Source organism: Gymnoscopelus braueri, assembly GCF_963280865.1.
Source record: "Gymnoscopelus braueri genome assembly, chromosome: 13".
Taxonomy (NCBI): Eukaryota; Metazoa; Chordata; class Actinopteri; order Myctophiformes; family Myctophidae; genus Gymnoscopelus; species Gymnoscopelus braueri.
In genome coordinates this window covers 25,250,049-25,276,882 of record NC_137615.1, presented here as the reverse complement: position 1 = coordinate 25,276,882, position 26,834 = coordinate 25,250,049, and the positions used below count along the sequence as shown (strand labels likewise).

At 41.1% G+C, this 26,834-nt stretch overlaps 1 protein-coding gene across 1 annotated transcript in view; it reads left to right on the top strand.

Annotated features, from left to right (window-relative positions):
• The window catches only part of LOC308099084 (E3 ubiquitin/ISG15 ligase TRIM25-like), a 228,588-nt gene that overhangs the window by 5,316 nt on the left and 196,438 nt on the right, over positions 1–26,834 (top strand). The window lies entirely within an intron of this gene.

Sequence of the window (26,834 nt, the reverse complement as noted above, 5' to 3'; positions counted from 1 at the left end):
ACTTCATTGTGAAAATAGCCGATCTACAATCTCACAACTTTTCAGATAGCAACGTTTTGTGAGCTTGTAGATCGGCTGCTTTCACTGGTTTCGGTTTCGAGGAGACATACAATTTCTCTATTGGTAAATGGTTTGTGAACGAGTGATCTTAGTGTTAGTGTTAGTGTGAATTCTTTTTTCACTGGTTCTGGTCTGTTGGTCCAATGGTGTCTCGCTTCAGCATCAGCCTCTGGATCCAAGGTCGCCAGTTCAAGCCTCAACTCTTGCTGGCTACTTCTCAATTGTATCGCACAAAACATGACTGTATCAAATTTAAGCAGTTTGAAAAACACTTAAACCCAGGATTTTTCAGCTATTTGCGTGAAACTGTATCATCTGTCTGATCTCTTTTTTCACAGATTTTATCTGTTGGTCCAATGGCTTCTCCCTTAAGTGAGTGCCACACGACCACAAGGTTGCCGGTTCAAGCCTCACTTGATGCAGACTCATTTAAGTTGAGAGAGAGAGAGAGAGAGAGAGAGAGAGAGAGAGAGAGAGAGAGAGAGAGAGAGAGAGAGAGAGAGAGAGAGAGAGAGAGAGAGAGAGAGAGAGAGAGAGAGAGAGAGAGAATTGGACATCTCAACCTATTGCAATTAACAGGAATCGAACACTCAACCTTTGGATTGACAGGCTGCAACACTACCTATAGTGCTATAGCTTTGTCCAGGCTGAGGTTGTCTGTTGAAGATAAAAGTGAACCAGTGAAAGCAGCCAAGCTCAGAAACACGTTGCTATCTGAAAAGTTGTGAGATTGTAGATCGGCTATTTTCACAATGAAGTTTGTCATACATTGTAAAAACATACTCTCTCCAAGAAGCATTTCATGTTACCTTTAACAGTTGTACATGCATTAATTGATACAGTCATGAAAAGTAGCCAGCAAGAGGTGATGCTTGAACCGGCGACCCCGCGATCCAGAGGCTGATGCTGAAGCGAAACGCCATTGGACCAACAGTCCAGAACCAGTGAAAAAAGAATTCAAACTAATCTTTAGCACATGTATTCATTGATACAGTCATGTTTTTTGCAATTCAACTTAAATGAGTCTGCATCAAGTGAGGCTTGAACCGGTAACCTTGCGGTCGTGTGGCACTCAGTTAAGGGAGAAGCCATTGGACCAACAGATAAAATCTGTGAAAAAAGAGATCAGACAGATCATACAGTTTCACGCAAATAGCTGAAAAATCCTGGGTTTAAGTGTTTTTCAAACTGCTTAAAATTGCGGACAATCTAAGGGCGGAGAGAGAGACATGGAAACAGAATGAACTATTACTTATGAAATTAGAACATTATGGTATTAGAGGGGTTGCACATTCATGGTTAAAAAGCTACCTTGTAGATAGACACCAATATGTACAAATCAATAATGATAAATCTAATATGCAGAAAGTAAAATGCGGAGTTCCACAAGGATCCGTTTTGGGTCCCAAACTCTTCATTTTATTTATTAATGATATTTGTAATGTGTCTAACCTTCTGAATTATGTTCTGTTCGCGGATGACACAAATTTATTCTGCCAGGGGAAAAATCTGGAAGAGCTTCTGAAGACGATGGAAAGGGAACTAAACATACTAAAAACCTGGTTTGATATAAACAAGTTATCCTTGAATGTAAGTAAAACAAAACTTATGATATTTGGGAAAAAAAAAATCGAAAATGAAGTCACATTGAGGATTAATGATATTACTATAGAAAGAGTTTATGAATATAAATTTCTTGGTGTGTTAATTGATCATAAACTAAGTTGGAAATCTCATATAAATCATGTCAAAAGGAAAATGTCAAAAACCATTGCTATATTATATAGATCAAAAGAAATGTTAAACCAAAACTCATTATACTTACTGTATTGTTCCCTTATAGTTCCTTACATGACATACTGTGTGGAGGTATGGGGAAATACTTACAAAACCAACGTTAAACCAATTTTTATCCTACAGAAAAGAGTTATACGAATAATTAAGAGGACAGAGTACCGTGAGCCTACCAACGCCTTATTCATAAATCTACACACGTTAAAATTTTGGGATATGGTTGTTCTCCAAACCCTGTTAATTATGTTCAAAGCTTACAATAACTTACTTCCAGACTGTCTTCAGAGGCTGTTCGAGACCAAAAACACCCATTATGAACTCAGAAACACTGGTATGTTTGAAACAACATGGGCAAGAACCAATACTAAACAACACTGTGTATCAGTAAAAGGAGTAAGTTTGTGGAGCTGTTGCGATAATGAATTGAGGAGGTGTAGATCGATCTTTGTCTTTAAAAAAATGTTTAAAACAAATATTATAAATAAGTATAAAGAGCTATTGTGATCATGTATTATTTTGATTGTTATATAATGATACTGTATAATAATAGAAATAAAACAGAGAATAAAACAAAAAAAGATACAAAAATAAATACAAAAAAGAAAGTAAAAATAACAAATCATGTATTCACATGTATAACCATATGTGTGAACATGCATTGTATTATGAAGCCAAAATCTTTGTCCTGTTTTTCTCGGTATTCTTTTTTTCTTCTCCTTCTAATTTAACTTTTGTGAGAATTACATTGTTTTTCTTTGATTGTCATGGATGTATTTTATGTTGAAAGGGTAGGCAATATAAGCTATGTAGCTTCAGCCTATACCTTTTTTTGGTCACAACTATGTCATGTATTATTGCTGCTGTTGTTTTAAGAAAATAGAGCATACTGTTTGCATAGTGTACAAATGACCAAAAATAAAAACTTGCAAAGTGAAGTGAAGTGAATAGATTGAAGAGAGAGAGAGATGGAAGCAGAATGGATTGATTGGACGTCTCAACCTATTGCCATTAACAGGAATCAAACCCTGAAACTTCGGATTGACAGGCTGCAACACTACCTATAGTGCTATAGCTTTGTCCAGGCTGAGGTTGTCTGTTGAAGATAAAAGTGAACCAGTGAAAGCAGCCGATCTACAAGCTCAGAAACACGTTGCTATCTGAAAGGTTTTGAGATTGTAGATCGGCTATTTTCAGAATGAAGTATGTCATACATTGCAAAAACATACACTCTCAAATAAGCATTTCATGTTATCTTAACCCTGTGCACATGTATTCATTGATACATTCATGTTTTTTGCAATTCAACTTAAATGAGTCTGCATCAAGTGAGGCTTGAACCGGTAACCTTGCAGTCATGAGGCACTCACTTAAGGGAGAAGCCATTGGACCAACAGACAAGTCCTGTGAAAAAAGAGATAACACAGCAGCCGATCTACAAGCTCAGAAACACGTTGCTATCTGAAAAGTTGTGAGATTGTAGATCGTCTATTTTCACAATTTTGTCATATATTGCAAAAAAATACTCTCTCCAAGAAGCATTTCATGTTACCTTTAACAGTTGCGCATGCATTAATTGATACAGTCATGTTTTGTGCGATACAATTGAAAAGTAGCAAGCAAGAGTTGAGGCTTGAACTGGCGACCTTGGATCCAGAGGCTGATGCTGAAGCGAGACGCCATTGGACCAACAGACCAGAACCAGTGAAAAAAGAATTCACACTAACACTAACACTAAGATCACTCGTTCACAAACCATTTACCAATAGAGATATTGTATGTCTCCTCGAAACCGAAACCAGTGAAAGCAGCCGATCTACAAGCTCACAAAACGTTGCTATGTGAAAAGTTGTGAGATTGTAGATCGGCTATTTTCACAATGAAGTACGTCATACATTGAAAAAACATACTCTCAAATAAGCATTTCATGTTATCTTTACCGATTGCACATGTATTCATTGATACAGTCATGTTTTTTGCAATTCAACTTAAAGGGGAAATCCACCCATTTTCAATATTTAACTATGTCATTAATATAGCATAAAGGAGTTGTGTGGAAATAAGAAAAAATTAAAAAAAAAATTAACATTGCAAAAAAATGTAACATTGCAAAAAAATTAACATTGCAAATTACACTGTGATGACTCATCATGGTGTAATTTGCAATGTTAATTTTTTTGCAAGGTTACATTTTTTTGCAATGTTAATTTTTTTTTTAATTTTTTCTTATTTCCACACAACTCCTTTATGCTATATTAATGACATAGTTAAATATTGAAAATGGGTGGATTTCCCCTTTAAATGAGTGCATCAAGGTAGGCTTGAACTGGCAACCTTCAGGTTGAGAGGCACACGTTTAAGGGAGAAGCCATTGGACCAACAGACAAGAACCTGTGAAAAAGGAGATCACTCAGATGATACAGTTTCAAGCAAATAGCTGAAAAATCCTGGGTTTAAGTGTTTTTCAAACTGCTCAAAATTGCGGACAATCTAAGGGCGGAGCTTACTGGTCAACGTGATACATGTGTTCCTCATGAGTCAAGGCACATGTGTAAGCAGGTTTAATGGCTGTCGGCCAAACGAGGCATGACTTTTGCCTGTTTAAAGTTTGCATTTTCAAAAAATCGCTATAGCGCCCCCCTTTGACCAATTGGAGTAAGATTGGTTTCAGTGATATTTGGAATGACCCTCAACATTACCGCAAAGTTTCAAAGAAATGTGAGTCTGCATGTATTTGTTAGGGGCAGATGAATAATTGTCATAAAACTGCAATATTCATTAAAGCTTCATTTTTTCACTTATGGAAAATCTTTTGCACGTGTTTGTCGGCATAGGTCCAAAGTTCATGTGTAAAACGTTTCGTGCAGATTACTCAAAAATCCCAGGAGGAGATAGGTTTTAACTGTTTTTCATATAATTCAAAATGGTGGGAGATCTAAAGGTCAGAGGTCAAAAGTCAGAGGGTGAAAGTTGTTCAGCATGAAGAGACGCATATGTGTATACAAGTTTCATGGCTTTAGGTCAAACAGGGCATGAGTTGTACCTGTTCAAAGTTGGCATTTTACAATAGCGCCACCTTTTGACGAAAGATTGTGAGAATTATTTCTTGATAGTTTTTCATGACCATCTACCATATGGCCAAGTTTCGTAAAAAGCGTATGCACGGTTCAGCCAGAACTGCGAAAAGTGGCAGAAGAAAAAAGAGGGGAACATTAAGACAGGTCCAGAGCTGAGCTCTGGCCCCGTAATAATAATAAAAATTAAAAAATATTTAATAAACCACAAATTCCTAGATTCCTCACAGGAAATGTTTCCTAAACAAAAATTTACATTTAATTAACAATAAATATCAATTAAATAATTAAACGTATTGAATTATGAAATGCAAATCATTTACGCCCCTCCCATAGATGTAACAAGCCAATTATATTGTCACGTCACTCCTGAGATCATTTGCGTTTCATTTTTAGAGGATTGATCCCTCTAAAAATCAACTTTTTGCATCAAACAATTACATTTTATGCATTTGTGGCGCCCCCTATGGATCACCACCCTTGACATGTGATTCAAATTTGTGATTGACCGGACGTTTCGTTTGTGGCATTTTTTGTACAACCCCTCCCGCTATCTTTTGAAGGCAATTATGGACGAACGGTAAGGACTATCAAAATGCCGTTTGGATAGGTTCATCTCATGGGTCCAGAGATCATGTGCACCGTGCATTTTTGTGAGATTTGGACAAAATCTGTAGGAAAAGGTGCAAAAAGTGTGTTTTGAAGAAAATTCAAAATGGCAGAAAATCTATCCTGACACAAATGGGCGTGGCCTATATGGGGAGTTGCGTCATGACCCAAGGATCTACGACCAACGATTCAAGAGTTATAGGCCAAAACGTAAAGTGGGCTGTTATAGCGCCACCGTGTGGCCGACTGGTTTAATATTTTTTTTTATAATTTGGCAATAAACTATGAACCTCCCCTCCAAGTCTTGTAACTCTAGCCCTTACGGTTTCTGAGAAAAAAATACTTGAATTTGAGTTTTTTCATTTGCCCATTAAAGTGGATGGGGAAATGTAATGCACTAATAAATCAATATCAATTAAACTATACAACATATCTCTTAGCAAAGTACAAGCCTGTGATTCCCGATGAAGCCGGTCAATTTGACATAATGGCACGAGTGTGGGAAAAATAAACTGGGAGAAGTAGCGGTCCGAAATAAAATTTATCTAGAAAGAATAAAGTTCATCTATTACTGTAGTCATAGTGGTTGCCCTATTCGGGCAACCACACTAATAATTGTCTTCCTCCAACTACACCTGACCTGTGCTCTGTGTTTTAGAGTTGTTAGCAGTGTACAGCCTTAGCACAGTAGAGGTGGGTGGCCTTAGAGTAGGTAATATCTAGCTTTGTGAACCCCCCGCCTCCTCTCAAGCCCTGTGTGGGCGTTCTGCCGTCTAAAAAAATTTGCAGAGCCTATCAGCGTCCGCGCTCAGGGCTCTGTGATTGACAGCGCACGTTGGCCAATCACGGACCGACTGGTGTAGTTGATGACGTGACTACTGGGCAACCCTTTACCCTTTACTGGGCAACCCTTTACCATAACAAACGGAGCTAACTCACGGTAATATTAACGTTAGTATAAAAACAGCCTTAAATTAAGTTATTGCAGAAAAAGACTCAACAACTCAACAACAGCAAGAATCGTTTACAGCGGATTCAGCCATAACGAATCATGGATACGGTACTTTGCTTGTTTGCTTGCAGTTGCTAATGTTGCTACTTGCTAGATGCTAGACTTTAAACTGGTGTTGACTGGCTGTGTTTGGGGACTGGAAAGGAGGGAGTCCATATTTTGTTACACGGGCGGCCACAGCCGAGTGAGCCCACCTGGGGAGCCAGAGCCCCTGGTTGTCCCTGGTACGATGCCAGCAATGTGTCAATGTGTGTCCCTGAGCAAGACTCTTAACACCTAATTGCTCCCCGGGCGCCGGCTCTCTGAGCAAATGGCTGCTCACTGCTCCTACAGTAGTTGTTATTCACCTGTTTCCTAGGCTGTGTGTTTTCCACTTCCTGTCGATTTGATCCAATGAAATCCAATGAAACTGGTCAGATGACCAATGATAGCCAATGAAATCGACAGGAAGTGGAAAACACACAGCCTAGGAAGCAGAAGACGAATTTCTCACACACACACACACACACACACACACACACACACACACACACACACATAATATATATATATATACATATATACATATATACACACACACATATACAGTAACAAAATAACACCCCAAAGGAGTGGGGACTATTCTATTCGACCCCAAGGCCAGGTCGTAACAACCAAGGGTTAATGTGGTTAATTACAGGAACTCCAGAATCCTGTGGTGTCATAAGGGCCTAATCAGTGTCACAACTGCCAGGAATTGACAGGAACCGATATGGAACACTAACTGTGCATCCATACAGTGTGAAATTATGATGTATGGTGCTTCCTGTAAATCTGTAAATGTACGGTAATTCTCCATATAAATTGCTTTGAAGCTTTGTTAGAATGAGCGGTTGGAATGAGTACAGAGGCCTTGTTCTGGTGTAACCATATGGTGTATTTATTCACTGATCAACAGGACAATAGAGAGTCTGCACATGCATCACTTATCCACTGGGACACGCCCCCCTCATCTAGACTGAGTGGCAAAACATTGAGCAGCATGGAGAGTTGGAGTTTGGAAGCACTCGTTGGAAATCACTCAACGGTCCTGCATACCACCTGTTTCTAAATGTCACACATGCCTAATGCAGGAGGCAGCAGGACGCTGCGTTATTGAAAACGAGCGCTTCCAAACTCTGACACTTAGAAAGATAATCACCTGCACGTAATTTATTGACAGAAAGTAGCTCATAACATGTCTACGGTGGATTTTTATGAAACGAAGACTTTGCAGATAGAAAGAGGATAATTCAAGCTTTCCGTACAGCTGCCATGTCGGTGAGTTTAACATCGTTTAATACAATCAGATAGGACTTTTCTGTTTGGATGTATGGGTCAAGGCCAGAAAGTAGTTTTTTTGCCACTCAGTAGGCGTTCCCGCATAACTTCCGGGTACGATGATGTCACGCGCATAGCCTCTATACACGAATCCACAGACGCGCTGCCTGTAGGCAGCCATTGCTGCGGTGTCAACGCTCCGCGGACGCGACACCGCAGCAATGGCCGCCTACAGGCAGCTACAGGCAGCGCGTCTGTGGATTTGTCTATAGCATAGATATAGAAACCTAGATACCTCATTGGCCGCTGCAGTTCGTTGGAGCGGCCTGTATCGCGGCCGCCATATTAGAGGGGGTACGCTGCCACTCAAAGTGACAACTGGCCAATCACAGCCTGTTGACTACTGGCCAATCACAGCGCGTCTTTTCCAGGACTTGTCAGAATGTAGTTGTCCCGCCCCCACCTGCCTCTGATTGGCCTACCGAACGTCCCCTTCTGTGACGCACACGGAAGCGGAAGCGCGCCCGAGATACAGACGCCTCAGAGCCGGAGGAGGCGTCTACCTCTATAGCACCTCGTCTCTGTTGCACCCATTACCCACATTGCACCTGCCCATCATGATTACCAAACACAAAAAAACTATTATTTGTCTCCCCAAGTGGAACTCGTTGGCTGAGTGGCCATCTCAGCCAAACAGGAATCAAGTCAATGTATTCAACAATAAAATCATGGCTGTGCAAAATACGCTGTGCAAGTTATCAAAGTGCCAATATACTGTGCAATTAAATCAACTCAGGGTTATAAATACATGTGCAACATTAGTAGAGGACCTCTCTGTTACAATCTTAGAAACAGACAGTTCTTTGGCAGTGTTGGGGGAGCATTCTGTGCTGTAGAGCAGGGGTCTTCAATGTTTTTTAGGCCAAGGACCCCTTATCTGAGACATAGATGAAGCAGGCACCCCCACTACATATTGTATAAATTTGTGTTGCATATTAAACTTTTTCATAGATTTCAATACAGTCTTGACTTGTCTGACAGCACCATCATCAGTGTTGTGTAAATTAATGTTTTGTTTGTTTACACGTAATGTTTTCTTTTAATGTTGGATTCATCTTAATGTGTATTTTCAGATGTTTAATCACTTCATTCCTCAATACTTAGTCAAACTTGACCTTGAGCTCTGTACTTGGTCTGCTCTTTTCCCCCCCTTTCAACAAACCTGCTCTTTGCCGAAAATGCTGCATTTGAGGAGTTCTGAAACCTGATAAAACTCAGTCAGGAGAGTAAGTGAACTCAGGAATACAGGATTATAAACCACGAAGAGAAGAAAAATACTGCCATTTGTTTTGCTATCAAGTTCAGACATTTTTTGTCTAGTTCTTGTAGAGCTACAGTGAGTAATTTATGCATACATATACAGTAGCATACTAGATTCTGACTGAACACTTGCAGAATAAAGCACTGGGATACAATTTCTTCCAAAGATAGCATAACATTATTTCTTACTATGGTTAGAAAAATTTAATAGACTTTGGTGGTGGTTGTTTGCCAATGGCAAAAGGTTAACTAGAGGAGATGACTTATTCATCTAATGCTCTTATGTAACCCGTGAAACTTAGATGGGATTTTTCTTCCTTGAATTTGGCCTAATACCTTTTACTACACTGTTGTAGTCCTCTTTAGTCACACTAAACGAAGGTAGCCCCAATGTTTGTCCTCCATTAATCTATTGTTCAAAGGACATTGGGGCAAGGTAAGACCTGACTTTAGAATAGTTGGGCTCCTATCAGCTCAGGATCAAAACAAACAGATTAAACATCCAGTTGTATTTCGACCTCCAGCCGGTGAACAGGAAACGACCCGACACAAGATGAGGGAGTGGGCTGTCGACTGAACTGGCGATAAGCAGTCCTGCTCTGACTGGGCCAGGGGTGGTAACTGAATGAGAATCGCTCTGCCAGCCTGCTCGCCAGTCCAGCCACGCATAGAAGGAAGGAACACACACAGCCTTGCATGAACACTACACTTGACTGAGGTTGACTAGTTGACTAGTTACTTTACACCAGTGGTGTAAAGTAACTAAGTACATGTACTCAAGTACTGTACTTAAGTACAATTTTGAGGTATTTTTACTTTACTGGAGTATTTCCAATTTTCAGTACTTTTACTTCTACTCCACTACATCTCAGAGGCAAAATATTGTACTTTTACTCCACTACAATTATTTGAAAACTTTTGTTACTTTGCAATTATCAATTATTATATTATAAAACATACATTAACAACTTTAGCCCTACTTTATACATAGGCTATTTGAAAATAGCCGATCTACAAGCTCACAACGTGTCGCAATGCGACACGTTGTGAGCTTGTAGATTTGCTATTTTCAAACATGTTAGTACTTTTACTTTTGGTAATTTAAGTACATTTTGATACCAATACTTTTGTACTTTTACTCAAGTACACTTTTACTTGTAACAGAGTATATCTATATTGCAGTATTGATACTTCTACTTAAGTAAAATATCTGAGTACTTTTTCCACCACTGACTGAGTGTACTGTAGAACACAGCAGAAAAAAATCATCACATACCAACTAACCTCACAGCAGTAGCCTGGCAGTGAGGCTTCACTTATACAAAACAAATGTGTCTTTTCTTAGAAGACATTTCTTATCTAGCCTCCCTGATACAGTAGCTCTATTACCCTCCAGCAGATGGCCAGTGGATCTGCTTACTAGCTGACTGTTGCCTGGCCAGTGCTGCGTCGGTGCCCAAAACGACATTTTCTTACATGTACTGTATAAAGGCACAGTCTGTGCACTGCATGGCTGACTTCTATCTCTGCTCTCCAGCATTAAACAATTTATTATAGGTGACTGGAGGGGTCAAACAGTAGACTTGACATTTTGTTTTAGAATTTGAAGCCAGAAAGCATGTGTTGCAGATGTTTCTAGTCTGTTTCACTTTAGCATTGTTGTGGATTGTTCTTGCAGTGTTGGATCTTTGCTCATTGTGTATATGCCAATAGAAAGATACCATATATTATATATCAACGATCTGTCATGAACGTTATTTTTCCTGAATCTGAAAAAAGGGAAAGAAATGGAAACATGAATAGCCTACACTGCATGTGAATAATCAGAATTGTTCGATGATATACTTAATGCTTGAACCTGATCTATCAAGGATGGCTGCTTGCTTTGTGCATATAATAATCCTTATGAATTTATAATGAGCCTGTCTGCAGATGAAGTTATTAAATGATCAAGGAGATAGTTTGCATAACGTCCTATACAGATGATGTGGCGTGATTTGCAGTGAGAGACAGTTTCCTCACCTACCTCAACCTTTAACCATAACCATATCATTTAGTCCAGTTAACTTAGAAGGAGAGAGGAAAAGTTACCCAAAAGAGTTGCATTTATTATATAATGGTCGGTTACCTTAGTTCCAAAAGCCAATATCGGATCATAAATCAGTATATTGGCATCAACTTGTAAATGCTGGCATCTAGTGGCAAATAGAATACAGAAAGTGATAATAAGAACTCAGTGTTTTACAGTATTTTTCTCTTGAAGATCCAAGAATGTAAAAACCTCTTCATGTGAGTCCAGGAGCCTGCCTGCTTGTCTGCATTGAATTTCACTGGGCTGTGTGTGTCACTGGTCCATGCATGGTCAACTTTCCAATAAATCATTGCCTGGCTGAAAGGTAGTGATGAGCGGGTCGACCCGTAACCCGCGGGACCCGCGGGTCAACCCGCGGCGCGGGTGGGTCGAGTCAGGATTTCAGAGGCAATTATGCGGGCTGAGGGTGAGCGGGTCAGCCGCTCTCCACGAAAAAAAAAAAAAAAAACCCTATTTTGACCAACATGCTTGTTTATTCAGCCCATGACAATGTTGTGCTACTGTAGACATTTAAAGGGACTTTGGGTACTTAAAAGAGCGCTATATAATATATATATATATTCCCACCGCGGGTCGCGGGGCGGGTTGAGCCATAGATTTATATATGGGTTCGCGGGGCGGGTTGAGGCGGGTCGCGTTCCGTCGCGGGTTGGGGCGGGGCGGGTCATGAAAAAACCCGACCCGCACATCACTACTGAAAGGCCCTCTTCTTCTCCTGGCAACCAGTCAACAATCTAAGTCAACCCAAGTCTACATAGACAAGAAAAACATTCCCTACACTACAACTAACTTGAAACGAGAAAAAAGGCGGTAAATACTTACTGTTGACTGATGAGAGGTCTTTGCTTTCTATATTATGTTGGACGTTGTTAGCACAGTCTGGCATTACATGGCATGCCACACTAATATTTCACTGCACATATTTGTATGAGCATGGTACAAATGCAAATAGAGTCCACACACTGTTGTTTGCTCCCTCTGTTTATTGTAGATAGTAACCAAAAGGATCTTCAAACATCCTTTTGAGATCTAAGTCTCCGATGTTCTGTTTGTCCTGCACCTGTTCACCAGCGTTGATGCGCATGCTCGAGAAAGACTACATTATGTTCATCGGGAGATGGAAACACACACACACACACACACACACACACACACACACACACACACACACACACCCACCCACACACACACACACAGATCGTGTGTTCCTATGCACAGAGGACAGGAAGCCATATCATCCTTGTCTACAACAGCAACAAGGGGGGGGGGGTGTTGACTGCCTTGATGAGTTAATTTTGTATATTATTTCTTCATGCATTTATTCGTTTACTTTTAGTCATGTAAAATATAGCGTGTTTGTGTAAAACGGTTGAAATATTGATAAGATTTCCCAATCTCTTATCTATTGTTTATGTTGACAGGGGCTGCCATGACAGTAATGACAGCCAGGCCTGTGGTGGTGTTCCACAACATCCTAGATGCAAATGGTGCATTTCTATAGCACCTTTCCCCAAAGCACTTTACAATTTTTATTGCGATGCGAGAGTGCGGTCTAGTTGCCGTCCACACCCTCCGGTCTAGGATCAGGGTCTTGAGCTCTATCTGGAACAAACTCCCAGAAAACTGCAGATCTGCTGCCACTCTTATTTCTTTTAAAACACAACTAAATACCTTTCTGTTTGCCGCTGCCTTTTGATTGAGTTACTTTTCTTTTTTTCTGCACTGTAACTTTTGTTTTATGCATCCTAATGTCATTGTATAATTGTGTTTCCTTTGCTTGATGTTCTGTGTAAAGCACATTGAATGTCCTTGTTGACATGTGCAATACAAATAAATCTGCCTTGCCTTGCCTTGCCTTGCCTTGCCTTGCCTTGCATTGCCTTGCCTTGCCTTGCCTTGCCTTGCCTTGCCTTGCCTTCCCTCTGCAGTCCATCTACGTAGGAGCCTTTCCTAGCTTTGCCCTGGGTTGGCTCTCATAGTGCCAGTTTGCTTGCAGCTAGTCCCGGTTGCCTGACGCAGTGCCCGCCTCATCCTTCTCTCTCTGACCTTGTCTGTGACCTGTGATAGGTCCATGTGACACCTACTGCCATTCGTAGCATTCTTGAGGTCTTCTCCCATGTCAGATTTCCACACTCTCCTCATCCCATGCATGGCATTGCAGGCAAGTGCCCTCCGAACCTTCAGGTCCATTGAAGCAGCCCAGGCCCGAGGTATTTGAAGTCCTTGACTGCCTCGAGCACCGTCCCGACGGCAGTGGCAATGGTTTTGTCCTCCGTATTAACTGTCAATAATTTTTTTTCTTGGCATTGAACTTGAGGCTGATCTTCCTTCACTCCATTTCTACTGCCAGTAGTAGTTCCCTTCCTTTCTTTGCTGTATCCGAGACTCGGGCAATGTCATCTGCATAGCCGAGGTCAGTAATTGTGATGGGGTGTACTTGCCTTGACTTGCCTTGGGACCAGAGTGAACCCCAGTGTCTCCTCCCTGCCACTGATTGCGAGTCTCAGGGCATGGTCCATCACTATAATGAACAGGAAGGGGAGGACGCCCGCTAGGATCTCAAAGTTTTTGGTGTCACCGTCGTGGGTTTGAACCTTGGCTCGAGTCTGACTGTAGCTTGCCTCTATCATTGGAACCTTCTCGGGAACTCAGTAGGCCTGGAGAATGTTCATGAGTTTCCCCCGGTGGATGGTGTCAAAAGCTTTTTGGAAGTTGATGAAGGTGATCACCGCTGACAGGTTCCAATCATTGACTCCTTCCAGTATCCTCCTCAGCGTCAGTATCTGGGCATTACATTCACTCATTCCCACACATTCACTCACCGACGGAGGAGGAAACCATTCACCTGCTCACCCAAAGCAGTTAGGGGTTCAGTGTCTTGCTCAATGACACTTTTACGCAAAGCCAGCAGGAGGTGGGGATCGAACCTCTACCTCCTGGGCCACTGCCACCTGAGCCACTGGTGTGTACGGTGACCAACCCAGCCTGAAATCAGAGGAATACACCAAGAGAACTGTAGACTCTTTTCTGGCAGGGTTTGGGGAAGCTTTGGTGACTTCGCTGAGTCACCAAAGCCAGCTATATCCCACACACCATGCAGCCTCTACCAGTCTGGTGAAGAGGTTCTGTGGCCCTAGAAAATAACACCAGCCTGCAGGAGGGTTAAAGCATTCTGACCAAGGAACTATCAGTCAAATGTAGGCCTACTGTAAGTTGTTGCGAACGCGGAAGGAGGCGCGGCGAAGCCGCGCCTCCGACCAAGTGGAGCTTACTATGTCACCGTGCTTGGGTTGTGTGTGTGTGTCTCTGTCCGTCTGTGTTCACTCTTCATTGGCTCGCGCCCCCATGTGACTCGAAACTCCCTGCTGAAATGCCAGCAGCTGCACTGCCTGTATACAGCCTCCAGAGTGCGGCAGAGTGCACTACTACAGTGTGGTTGAAATATAGCAGCCACAGTCAATCTGCGTTCGCTTCCAGCGTTCGCGCATCTTACTTGTATTATTACATTTAAACTCTACATGTTGTCAAAAGCATGACTCTATCCATCCAGTCACTACACCCTTGGGTAGAATCACTGCAGGGTATATTGATAGCTAGCAGAGCAATGGAACGATTGACTCAAGAATGAGAACTGTTATTGCTTCCGTGCAGCAATGGCTACATGATGGAATGTCAGTGTTTGTGACAATAGGTAAATGCGATGTCTGCCAAAAGTGCTGAGCAATAGCTGCTTTCCTCCTTTTCCTCGCATGCACTGTATATAATTGTAAACACATATACAGTATACTGTGCGTGTGTACACAAACGCACATGCGTGCACACACACAAACACAGACAATATAAGGCGCAGTCACTGTCAAACACAAAGTGTCAACTTGCATTTCCTGACAAACTCAGTTTATAAAGCATTTGCATTTAAAAGTTACAATCCAGAACTTATTTGAATGAATAAAAAAGTGTGTGTGTGTGTGTGTGTGTGTGTGTGTGTGTGTGTGTGTGTGTGTGTGTGTGTGTGTGTGTATATATATTTGCATCTGAAGTCATGTCTACATATATATACCAGCATATGCTGGTTATGAAGTACATAACCAGCATTGATTGATTGATTGAATACTTTATTAGAAATGTAAATGTAAACCGCACGTGATACAGTCAGACATTAAGGCTAAATGGATAACACAAAAAAGTCCTGGGGACTTGTTTCCATTGTGGTCCTATGTATTGGGATCTGAGACCTTGTGATGGTATATGGGCTAATAAATTAGTGATAATAACCTCAATAATGTCTTCATGGCTATGTCCTAAACATTTAAAATCTGCATGCAAAACTGTCTCACAATGGGGTGCTGGAGCCTGGAAGCAGTTTGCATCTGAAGTCATGTCTACAGCTTCCTCCAGATACTTTACGTTTCTTCTTCTTCCTGCAGAGGGCGATGTAACCCAACTTTAGGTTCTTGAGTACTTAGATCATAGGGATGATTGATTCTGTTGATGGCAAAAGCATAAGGCAGGGGTCCTCAATGTTTTTCAGGCCAAGGACCCCTTAGCTGAGAGAGAGCTGAAGCAGGGACCCCTACTACATATTGTATAAAATTGTGTTGCAGATTAAACTTTTTCATAGATTTCAAATTCATTGGATTCATGTTAATGTGTATTTTCACTTGTAAACTTGACCTTTCACTCTGCCCTCAACACTAAACCTCTTTGCCGAAAATAGCCGATCTACAAGCTCACAATGCCTTGCAGTGCCAGGCGTTGTGAGCTTGTAGATCTGCTATTTTTGGCTAAAGTTCTCCTCAGAATAGGAATACGAGGGTTCAAGTGGTTAATGTAAAATAAATTTCCTATCACACAAAGATTTGGTGGAGCCCCTGTAGTAACTCTGAGGACCCCCTGGGGTCCCGGACCCCCCTGTTGAAGACCCATGGCATAAGGTATTTAACCACTTAAACCCTCTATTCTTAGAAAAAACCTAGAGGTGCAACTCTACTTGGTACACGTTTTTCACTCTACATCATATCGCTTTGCCAAGAAGAAATGTGTCACGTGGGCGAATATTTCCCCAGAATAGGGATGCTGGGGTTCAAGTGGTTATTAATGGCACAAATGATTAAGGTCATAGTTATAACTTTTAATTATGTATATTATACAATACCACAGGCTCGTGACCCCACCTTGAATCGTTCAAATGCTATGCCCTGCCTGCTAACAACTATTATATCATACAATGCAATACAATTTGTAGAGGAATCATAGAAATGCACTGTTGTCTTCTTTTGAGAAAGTCTAACCAGATTATTTGCAAAATATTTGTTTATTATTTGTTTAGTATAAGCATACAATTTAATAGCTGGCCACTGTAGAGGGATTTTGTTTGTTCAGCAGAATAGTTCACAGAATGTAATGCCTTACTTGTCAATGTTAGTGTGTATCACAGTCAGCAACATACAGCAATGTACCATTTGTTACAGTAAAAAAAAAAAACACCTGACAGGAAGTGTGATACTGACATGATACTGACCATGATACTGACATGATACTGATACTGATTATTACGATGTAACCCTTTTCTCAACAAGCCGTTATTACATTATGAACTGTTATTACATTGTGAGTGGCTTGGTGATGTTCTTAATGTAACACATCATTACATTATTACTGTACATTATGCAAAAATCCGTTATTACGTTATGTACTCATGATTTTATTAAATTATTAGCTTATCATTATGCTACATTATGAGCTTGTATTACATTTTGAGTTGCTACAGACCTTCATAGATGATAAGGCAAAGCTCCATCAAAGTGTAATCCCTTTGAAATGTGAAATAAGCTAACAGGTATGTTAGATTTCTCCCAACAATTGTATGTAATTTGTTTATCAGTGGCATTAAAAGGCACTTTTCATCAACAGTTGGTTTAATTTATTTGTTGAGCTGTATTAAATCTCTCAGAGTGTTTCTAAGGTAACCGTGCGTGACATGTGTGACAACAGAGAAAAGAGAGCGAGGATGACCTTCAACATATTGTATAGGTGCGCTAAACAGAATTCATTATCGAGGTGACAAAAAAAAAGCATAACCACACAATATTCAGTTGAACAAACAAACGAGAGAGTCTAAAAAACACTCCCCAGATGTCGTGCTGCTCCAAGTTTCAGAGCAACCTGTCTTTTAGATTTGGGGATATACGAATTGTGTACAAGTGGAAGATTTGGGCTAGAGGAAAGGCCATGAGTTGATTCTCTGAGGAACATGAAGAGGAAGAGCGCAGCAAATGTCAATTCAGCTTGAGATATCATGTTTGGGGACCAAAGTTTTGGATTGATGGAGACCAACTGACATTAAACGTATACTTTGTTAATTGGGGTCTCCCAGGGGTCTATACTTGGTCCCCTGAGGAGGACATGTGGTATACATTACACCTTATTGTTATTATGTTGTTCACCTTTTGCCTTATGATGTTCTGACCATCTGAATTATAGAGTCAAGATGACATGGCACAGCAGGCCTGGTATTTATTGTTTAGGGTACAGCTTGGTCCCGTGACACAAGCAGTTCCTCTCTTATCTTTGTATATAACTATGTTCTCTCTCCCTACTTTCCCTGAGAACTCACCACCCTGAATGTTTAATGTAGCCTACTTCTCCCATGAGCTCATGTATTACATTTCTCTATCTCATATTGGTGAAGTGTATCCGACTCTGTTTGCCTCAACAATTGCTAATGGATACTGAATTCCATGACACCCCTCCTTTTATCCCTCTACCATATCTCTTTGCCGAAATGTGACTATTTTTGTCCACTGTTCACCTATTGGACATGCCCGGAATAGGGACAGTAGGAGCTTCATGTAGTTAAGCTCTGTCACGGGTGGGGGTCAAATCTTTGGTTCATCTGCATCATGCCCTGCTGACAGGACATGCAAACATTTTCATCCAGCTGAGTCCCTACATTAAGTTCATGGCCTACTCCAGGTCAGCTTCCTGTCTCTATCTGACTCATACAGAGACACGTTACTGTACCCTCCCTTGCCACTGGCCTTCATCACCTCCGCCCTGCTTCTCTACTAACATCCCACTCAGAGAAGCTGTCAGACATATTGGTGAGTCCTGGACTGGCTGTTCTCCAGGTCAGGTCTTCAAGTAGAGAGAGCGATACCCCAGACCTGACGTGTCCCCCCCTTCTCGGAGCCGTGCCTGGTGCACCTCCGTCTCCAGACAGGATTTCCTGTGTCTGAGGGAGGGGTTTGGGTCTCAGGAACCCCGCCACATCTCTGAGGCCTGGGACTGGAACTGAGGAAGCCTGCATGGGATACCGTGCTCACCCATTCTGGGTGTACGGTATAACTGGTCACCACAATGTGATTTCCTGCTCTTATTGTTTAACATGAGAAGGAAGGATGAGCCATTGCAACATACCGTCGCTGTCGGAAACCTTGTTTGTCCAAAACCGTTCCTTTTTTATTATTATCTTAAAACACATAAAAAGGTGGGAAATAGCCGGTGAAAAAAAACACAAACAAGTTTAAATATGGAGATATGAGGCTTCCGCCTGACAGCAACTACAGCCATTTCTAATGATATGAATATTTCTATATGAATATACTGTTAGGGCACCTACTACAGTAGTAAACAACTTTTCTGGCAATTCTCAGAACTGGAAAAGCCATGCAATTGCAATACTTGACACACCATGTTATTTGTATATACTATATGTCATACTTTCAGAGTGATGCTTGGTGATCAACCACATCAACAGTAACTATTTTGTAAACAACGTTTAGGACTACATGAAGTCGTGCCCTTGTTCTGATAAAGAAACAGGACTTTGTGATGGTGAAGGAGAAGAGGCTCTCAAAACAAAAAAATCAAGGGTAAAAGAAAAATTAAGGTAAATCATTGCATCTTCTTAAATGTCATATATTCTATCTGGTTCAGTTCTGTTTTTTATTTTACTTGACACTTAAATTAGACCATTATTTTAAGAAGGTGACGATATGCAAATTCAATCTACCATAGGGCTCCAAAACTTTTGAAAACCCATTAAATTAAACTAACTTTGTTTTGACCTCTGTTTTCTTTTAATTCTTTTATTTTTTAAATGCAATAGCAAAAGATCTGCTATTTCTATTATTTTTGCACAGTACTGTAAAAAGAAAATAGGGCATATGTGGTTAATCAAACTAATCAATGTTAAATCAGTGGGCGAGAGTTATGTTTAAACAATATGTATGTATATTAAATATTTTCCAAACATTTTAGATATTTTTCAAATATTTTCAAAAATAGCAGATGTACAAGCTCGCAGCGTGGCACAAAATGACACACTGTGAGCTTGTAGATCTGCTATTTCTGAAGTCAACACATAAATGGATAAAGTGGTTTTAATTATTGTGATGCTATGTTAACTATCTTTGCTGGGGACCCCCTGGAACCCCCCAAAGGGACCCCACTTTGAGAACCAATGGTTTAAATGTTATCGAATGTTTTGCATCTATTCGTTTATCTAAAAAATTAAAAAATAATACAAAATCACGTTTTTAAATTACTAAATGTTACTAAACAAAAGAAGGAATTGATAAAGAAGAAAGAAAATAATCACCTACTTTGTGCATTCTAAAAGTTCTGTTAGACATGCAAGACTAAATCCTGATTGCCTGACTGACAAAAATGAAACATTTTCAATTTGTTTTGCGCTTTACAGCTGAAGCATAATAAAGGTTTGAGGGTGATTCAATTATAACTGCTTAAAAGGTTTCCATGGAGATGGCCGGCCAAGCATTCCAGTCCAACAGGTCAGAGGATGAGCATTTCCTGGATGAGATGAGCCAGTGGTTCAGTAGTCACCAGGAGCAGGTGGACAAGCTTCTCAGGCCACAGAGACAGGAGCAGATCTGTCCATGCAGGGGGCTTTGAGCTGAGTAATCCAACTCCTCTCTACTCCCTCATTCCCCGCCTGAACCAGCTGTGGGAAATCTCCCTCCTCTATCTTACCTCTAGCTCTGGCACTGGAAACAATTATGGCATTTGAAGGGATTACTCCATTCAAACCAGAGCTCTGATACAGTAGTTAATTCTTCTATGCTGTAACATCCATCCGCGGGGTCTCCATTTGAAAGCTCCCTAATTTTTCACTTCAAAGTTTCGGGATAGATGTTCTAGCCAGTTTCAGCATCTTTTAAATGTCTAATTAAGATAATCTGTAGGGAAAAGAGATTACAAAGAGATATCTGAGTTAGCATTAACCAAATGCCACAGTGGGGATTCTTTGAAGCACTAACGATTAGCACTATGAGCAGACTGTTCATAATGCAAGGAGTTGTTCATTTCCTGGATGGCTCTCGATATCCCCCTCGTTCTTCAACAGATAACAGCCGCTGGCTCTGGGAAACAAAACTAGAACAATGTTCCTTTTGTCCTTCAGGCTACCACACAGAGTAAACTGTACTTTGCCACTGAAGGAAACATCAATCGTATTGAAAGTTTGAGCAAAGGACCTCCGAGAAGCATCGTCAGTGCTGAGTTGAAGCTTTCAAGCCCACAAGGTAATAGCTCTGCGGCGTGGGCCGTTCTCAGGGTGATTCACTGAGGAGAGACAATCACCCCCACATCACAGATCTGAAAGAGTAGAAAAACCCATGGGCCTTTTCAATTTGTCTGGGTTTTATTAGCCGACTGCATTGCAACCCTTACACATTGGTCATCACCAAAGAATCAGGTTCCTTGGGTGGAGGTCAATGAGTCATTCCCTTTTAACTGGTCAATGAAATTCAGCACATCATTTGTAGGGGAGTGAAAACCATGTTATGAGCAATACACTCGCATTGAATCCCATTTCACGGGTAATAGGAATGTCCGAGGGGTCCTGTGTCAGCAGTTCCAGCTTTATGCTGTTGCTGAAGACAGGCACTAACCGGATGGTCAGCCACAACCAGACAAGCAGTTACACAGAATATGGTAAAATATTTGTCTTTGTTCAACTGTCCTTTTGTTTTCGCATTGACTTGAACTGACTGATTTTCTTCTATAGGACTCTGAATGAGCCTGATCCCATCAGAGGAAGACATGAGGAGGGGAGGCTGGTGTTGCCCCTTCTGTTTGGAGGTCACTAAACAGAGTCTACCATGCTGCCCACGCTGTCAGTGAGGATTCTGGAGCCCAAAGCACTGTGTCAGCAAGAGCTGCTGTACACATACATCACCGCAAAGCTGGACATGTAAATACAGACAGACACTCACATACAATAGGCATGCTTGCACGCACACAAGAGAGATTGGGAGGCAAAATCCAATTAAATAGAAAGTGTTTGCTATGACTATGTTTGTCCCAAGGATATTGTCTGTACAAAAGAAAGCAGTAGCCAGACAGCCATCAAATTGCCCTCTGGAGAAATTGTTTCACAAATCCTTGTGGCTAAATTGGAACAAACATGCAGCACTTTGACAAACTCCAGCTATGCAGGGACCCAGCCACAAATTGCTGCTACCAAAACTTCATGTCTGTGAGGTTAACCAGGCTTCTTGAGACAGAGTTATTTCTGATGCTCTTAAGCTCTGTGATGAGCACTAAATCACACTGTGGCATCCCACGTCAAACCCTGTCATTGCATTGCAAGGAACCTGCGCAATATTCAATATGCAATATCCACGACAAGGACAACAGGCTGTGATGGACAAAAATGTTATCGACTGTATAAATTGCCCCCTCTGGCACTGTCTGTTCTTTGGATACTGACTCCTGCTCCGGTGCACATGGACCAGGAGTCATCACCATGTTGGTCTGTGTTGAACATTTTTGACAAAATATTGTTCTTGCCATGGACTTACAAAATGAGCGGTCAACTAGAAAAAGTGCTCAGGTCTCCACCAGGTCAGGTACGTTATTGTGGCCTCCTGGTGGCGCTATAATAGGCCAATGTGAAAAGGGTGTAATTTCTTCTTAGGCCTTTCACGGCAATCGGACACTGCATTCATGATATGAGGCTTTTGTTCCAAAAATGTGTTTTGCTAAATTTGACCTGCTGGTGGCGCTATAACAGGCCAATGTGAAAAAGGTGCCATTTCTTCCTCGGCCTAGTGGGAATGTGCGTGGGAAATTTCATGGAAATCGCAAGCTGCGTTCATGATTTGAGGCATTTTGTTCAAAACGGACCAATCCTGCAAACTTTGGAAGACAACCTTAGCCAATGAGGATGGAATATGGAAAATGGGACAGATCCTTGTTGATCACATGACTATAGAGATACTGTGTACCGATTTGCATGACGTTTGGATAAAATCTGTAGGAGTACATGGGTTCTGCACAAATCGGCCTCCTGGTGGTGCTATAAAAGGGCTATGTGAAAGATTTGGGGCAGAGGTTCTGAATTGGCATCCAGGGAGTGTGTGCACAGTTTTGGAGAGAGCGGGCCAACGGTGTCGGAGATTAGCCGCTCGCAGACGGACGGACGGACGGACACACGGACGGACACACGGACGGACGGACGGGGGGTAAAACATACTCTCGCCATGCCTTTCGGCCTGGCGGAGACAATAACATTAACATACACAGTGTATGTGGAATGTTAGTATTACTGACTTAATACTGACCATGATACTGATATGATACTGACCATGATACTGATATGATACTGACCATGATACCGACATGATACTGACATGATACTGACCATGATACTGACTGTGAAAAGGCTCGAACGGCCAAGGCTCCCAAAGACAGTCAGAGATGCATTTTGGTTTTTTTTATTTCGCCCAACTCCTCCATCGAACTCCAGTGCAAGAATATATACATTAGCAACAATAATACTGGCCTAAAAGTCAAAAATAAAGCAATGAGAACAATAAATAAGCACTTAAGGCAAACACGTATAAACAAGACCCAACTGGATAAAAGCTCTCTTCAGGCTTAACCTTGATCACACAAGGCCCTGTAGCTCTCCCTCAGGGATGTTACCTGTGTTTCTGCCCATATCTAACTAACTACCTGTCTGCCCCTGCCCCTGCAGCCTCCTTTAAATAGGGAGTGGATCCTACCACAGGACACAGAACCAATTAGCAACAATCCCAAATACTTCCATAAATACTCCCAGAGCTTCCCCCGTGCCACAGTATAAAAGTAACCTAAACATTCCTAATGATGCATTACAATTAAACAAATATAACTTGGGGTAAAGACTCAATGATAGTTTAAATACACAATAGGCCTACTACTCCTAAAGCATATGAAACACCCCTCCTCCACCGCACTTGGCACCTTCCCAATCAAGGGGATTGCCACCAGCAGTGTAGGAGAGACAACTAGCAAACAATCAGTGAACATTTCATTATCAATACACAAGTTTAAAACCATTAGTCCTTGCATAACTTTCAATGCAGCCAGATGTGTGTATGTGTAGGCCTATATAGGGCACGGGTTGCCCCGTGACACTGACCATGATACTGACATGAAACTGACCATGATACTGACTTGATACTGACCATGATACTGATATGATACTGATATGATACTGACCATGATACTGATATGATACTGACCATGATACTGACTTGATACTGACCATGATACTGACCATGATACTGACCATGATACCGACATGATACTGACATGATACTGACCATGATACTGACATGATACTGACATGAAACTGACCATGATACTGACCACCCTAACGTGCCATAATGTCTATTCCAATGTGCTGCATTTTAATTACATTTGAATTAAATGAGTGTCCTTTCTTAGTCTGAAGAAAACCTGAATGGCAAGTCAGCCACTGTAAACTGGGTATTTGGGAATTCAATAATTGGGCAATGACAGTGATACAGTACATTGATATGTTGATACGTTTATATTTATTGATAGACTGTACATATGTTAACTCATTCCTTCAGCGAATGTTCAGATTTCTAGTGTCAGAATCTAAGTAAGTGTTTTATTTTCGTCTAATCGTATAGTTTTTTTTGTCCCTCTTGTAACACCTCCCATGTCGGTTCATTCGTCTTTCGTGTCAAGCTCATACCATTGCCATTGGACCATGCTGGAGTTCACCCAAGGAACTGTGGGGTGCTTCTGACAAACAGCAGTTAAGGCGTCTGACCTGACTGAGCAGAATGAATCAGGAGAGAGCTTGGATCCAGAGCTCCCAGCTGGAGATGTTCAGGAGCAGTGTGCCATCTGTGAAGCCCTGCTTGCCCTCATAGAACTCCCGAGAGCAGTGTGGCTTCATAGGAGGCATAGAGGAATTCAGACTACGAACTGTAATCACAGACTGCCCCATCCTCAACTGTGAGCACTACTTCAGACCAAGGTCGTCATCCTTTGGGAAGCACTCTGTCTAGTTAAATGTTTTGTGCTAATTAAAAGTGGTTGGTGAAATTGTAGAAAGAGCATGGGAGTGACATGCAGCAAATGGTCAGGCTGACCGGGAATCGAACTGGAGACTCACTGTCAGGCACTAGAGCCCATGTGATATGCCCCTTATTGGGTGTGCCAAGAGAAGATTAAACATATATATTTGAAAATCAGTTATTGAAAATAATCTGTTTAAAATCAAATCTGTTCTCACATCAATGAGGAGTCAGGAATGTTTTTCTGTAGGTTGAAAATCTGTTTTTTCAACCTATATAAATTAGCATTAACAGCGAACATACGGCGGCGGCCTGATCATAAAAGAGGATTTATGTCTGAAACCTGCAGGAGACAACTCACACTCAGCAGCTCCTAGCACTTTAAAGCATTTACAGCACACTTATACAGTAGGCTATGCATGCATGCACGTGGTGAGTATGCAATGTGTTTAAACAGCCCCCTTTTGCAGTATACAGCATGTACTGTAAAACAAGTGTTTTTTTAACACAGGCCTGGCGCACAGGTCTACATTATAGGACTGGGAGGCAATAAGGGTGATTTAGTTGCACACCGGGGTCGCACATCGAACAGACGATCTACAAGCTCACACCACATCACGCTGCGACACATTGCAAGCTTGGAGATCAGCTGTTTTCAGTCCACATATAATGGGCTAGTGTAGTGGAAAGTGCTAGCCTAGTGGAAACCACACATAAGCTATAAACAGCATCTGTGGTAGCAGCACTACGAGAGACACACCCATGCTTCCCTGCTGCTCTCCCCCGTTTGAAAACTACAGCTGGGTGCCTTATTCAGCCAAGTGTGCCATTTATTTGTCCCAGTTTCACCACGCTGCACTGAGTGTTGCACAGCCTACCGTGCAATCTGCAAGGTATTGAGAGCTTTATATGCAGGAAAGTACAAGTTGTTTTTCAGTCAAAATAGTCAAAATATTTATTCAATCAGTTTGAAAAAATACTAGGCAATATAAATACAAAATGGAATACTCTTATTTTTGATGTCAATATAATTGAAGACTTAACACTGTTACCCTGGCAGTAAGGAGATTAAAACATTGAAATTGACAGAGTTGAGATGGTAGAGCTGTTACAGTATGTCGTTCTACAGTTGTAGTGTTAAATACATGAAAATATGAAATCATAAACATATTAAGAAAAGGAGGATCCATCTGGGACTGGGAGAAAAAAGTTAAAAGATTGTGAAAGATTTCTACAGCACAAAGGAAATCTGTCAGATGAGAACGTCCATTCTCTGATACTTTATGAATATTATGGGCCCAGAATACTAGCAGTAAGGCTTTGACAACAAGTAACGACTGTATATTTCTATAAATGTGCAGATGACAATAGTACAGAAAATCTGTACACTTATCAGATTTAAGATGGGTGTGTGTGTTACAGTATTTCATTACAGCCTTAGCTATCGTGGAAGTACCCTTTATGCTTGCATACGTACATACTGTAGCAATTACATTTGGACATGATGCATGCAGACATACCCAACAATGCATTCATACTGCAAAGGTTACTGCGGTCTATTCTTTCTATGCAAAAATTCTAATTTGTATGTGTAAACGTACATTTCTGATCAAATCTGATGACTCCGAATTCCCCATTTCAGTGTATGCACATATTTCCACACACACTCCTGTGACGTTCCATTGTAATGGCACACGGATAGGTGGATGTGATTGTTTCCCATATAGAGATCAACTATCTGGATACTTGTGCGTCCTGAAAATTCTTGTTCTTGGTCAAGTTGACCAACCAGTACACTATGAATTACTGTGTTATAAAAAAATATTTGCCTGTTCTCTTCAGTAGAGATTGGTTTGCATATTACTAAGCAAAACGTGTCTTGCTGTATAGATTGCCAGATATTTCCTTTTGCATTGTGACAGCTAAAAAGAGAAAGACATTAGAATTTCCCTTGGGATTTGAGCAATAGCATAGATATTCTATTGTAGCTAAGGCTGTATGTTCTGAAGGCCACGGTGAAAGTTACCACCTGTTACGATATATACTGTAAGTATGCGTGATGCATTTTGAATCAGTCATACAAGACATCAACAATTTAAAATGAAACCAAGAATAATTCCAGTTCAGAGTAGACCTGAATTGTTAATTATTGCATATATTGTTCCTGTATTACGTGCAGATTTTGGTTCAGCTTGGTTCTGCTCTCCAGACAGAACAATGTGTGCTTGTTATTT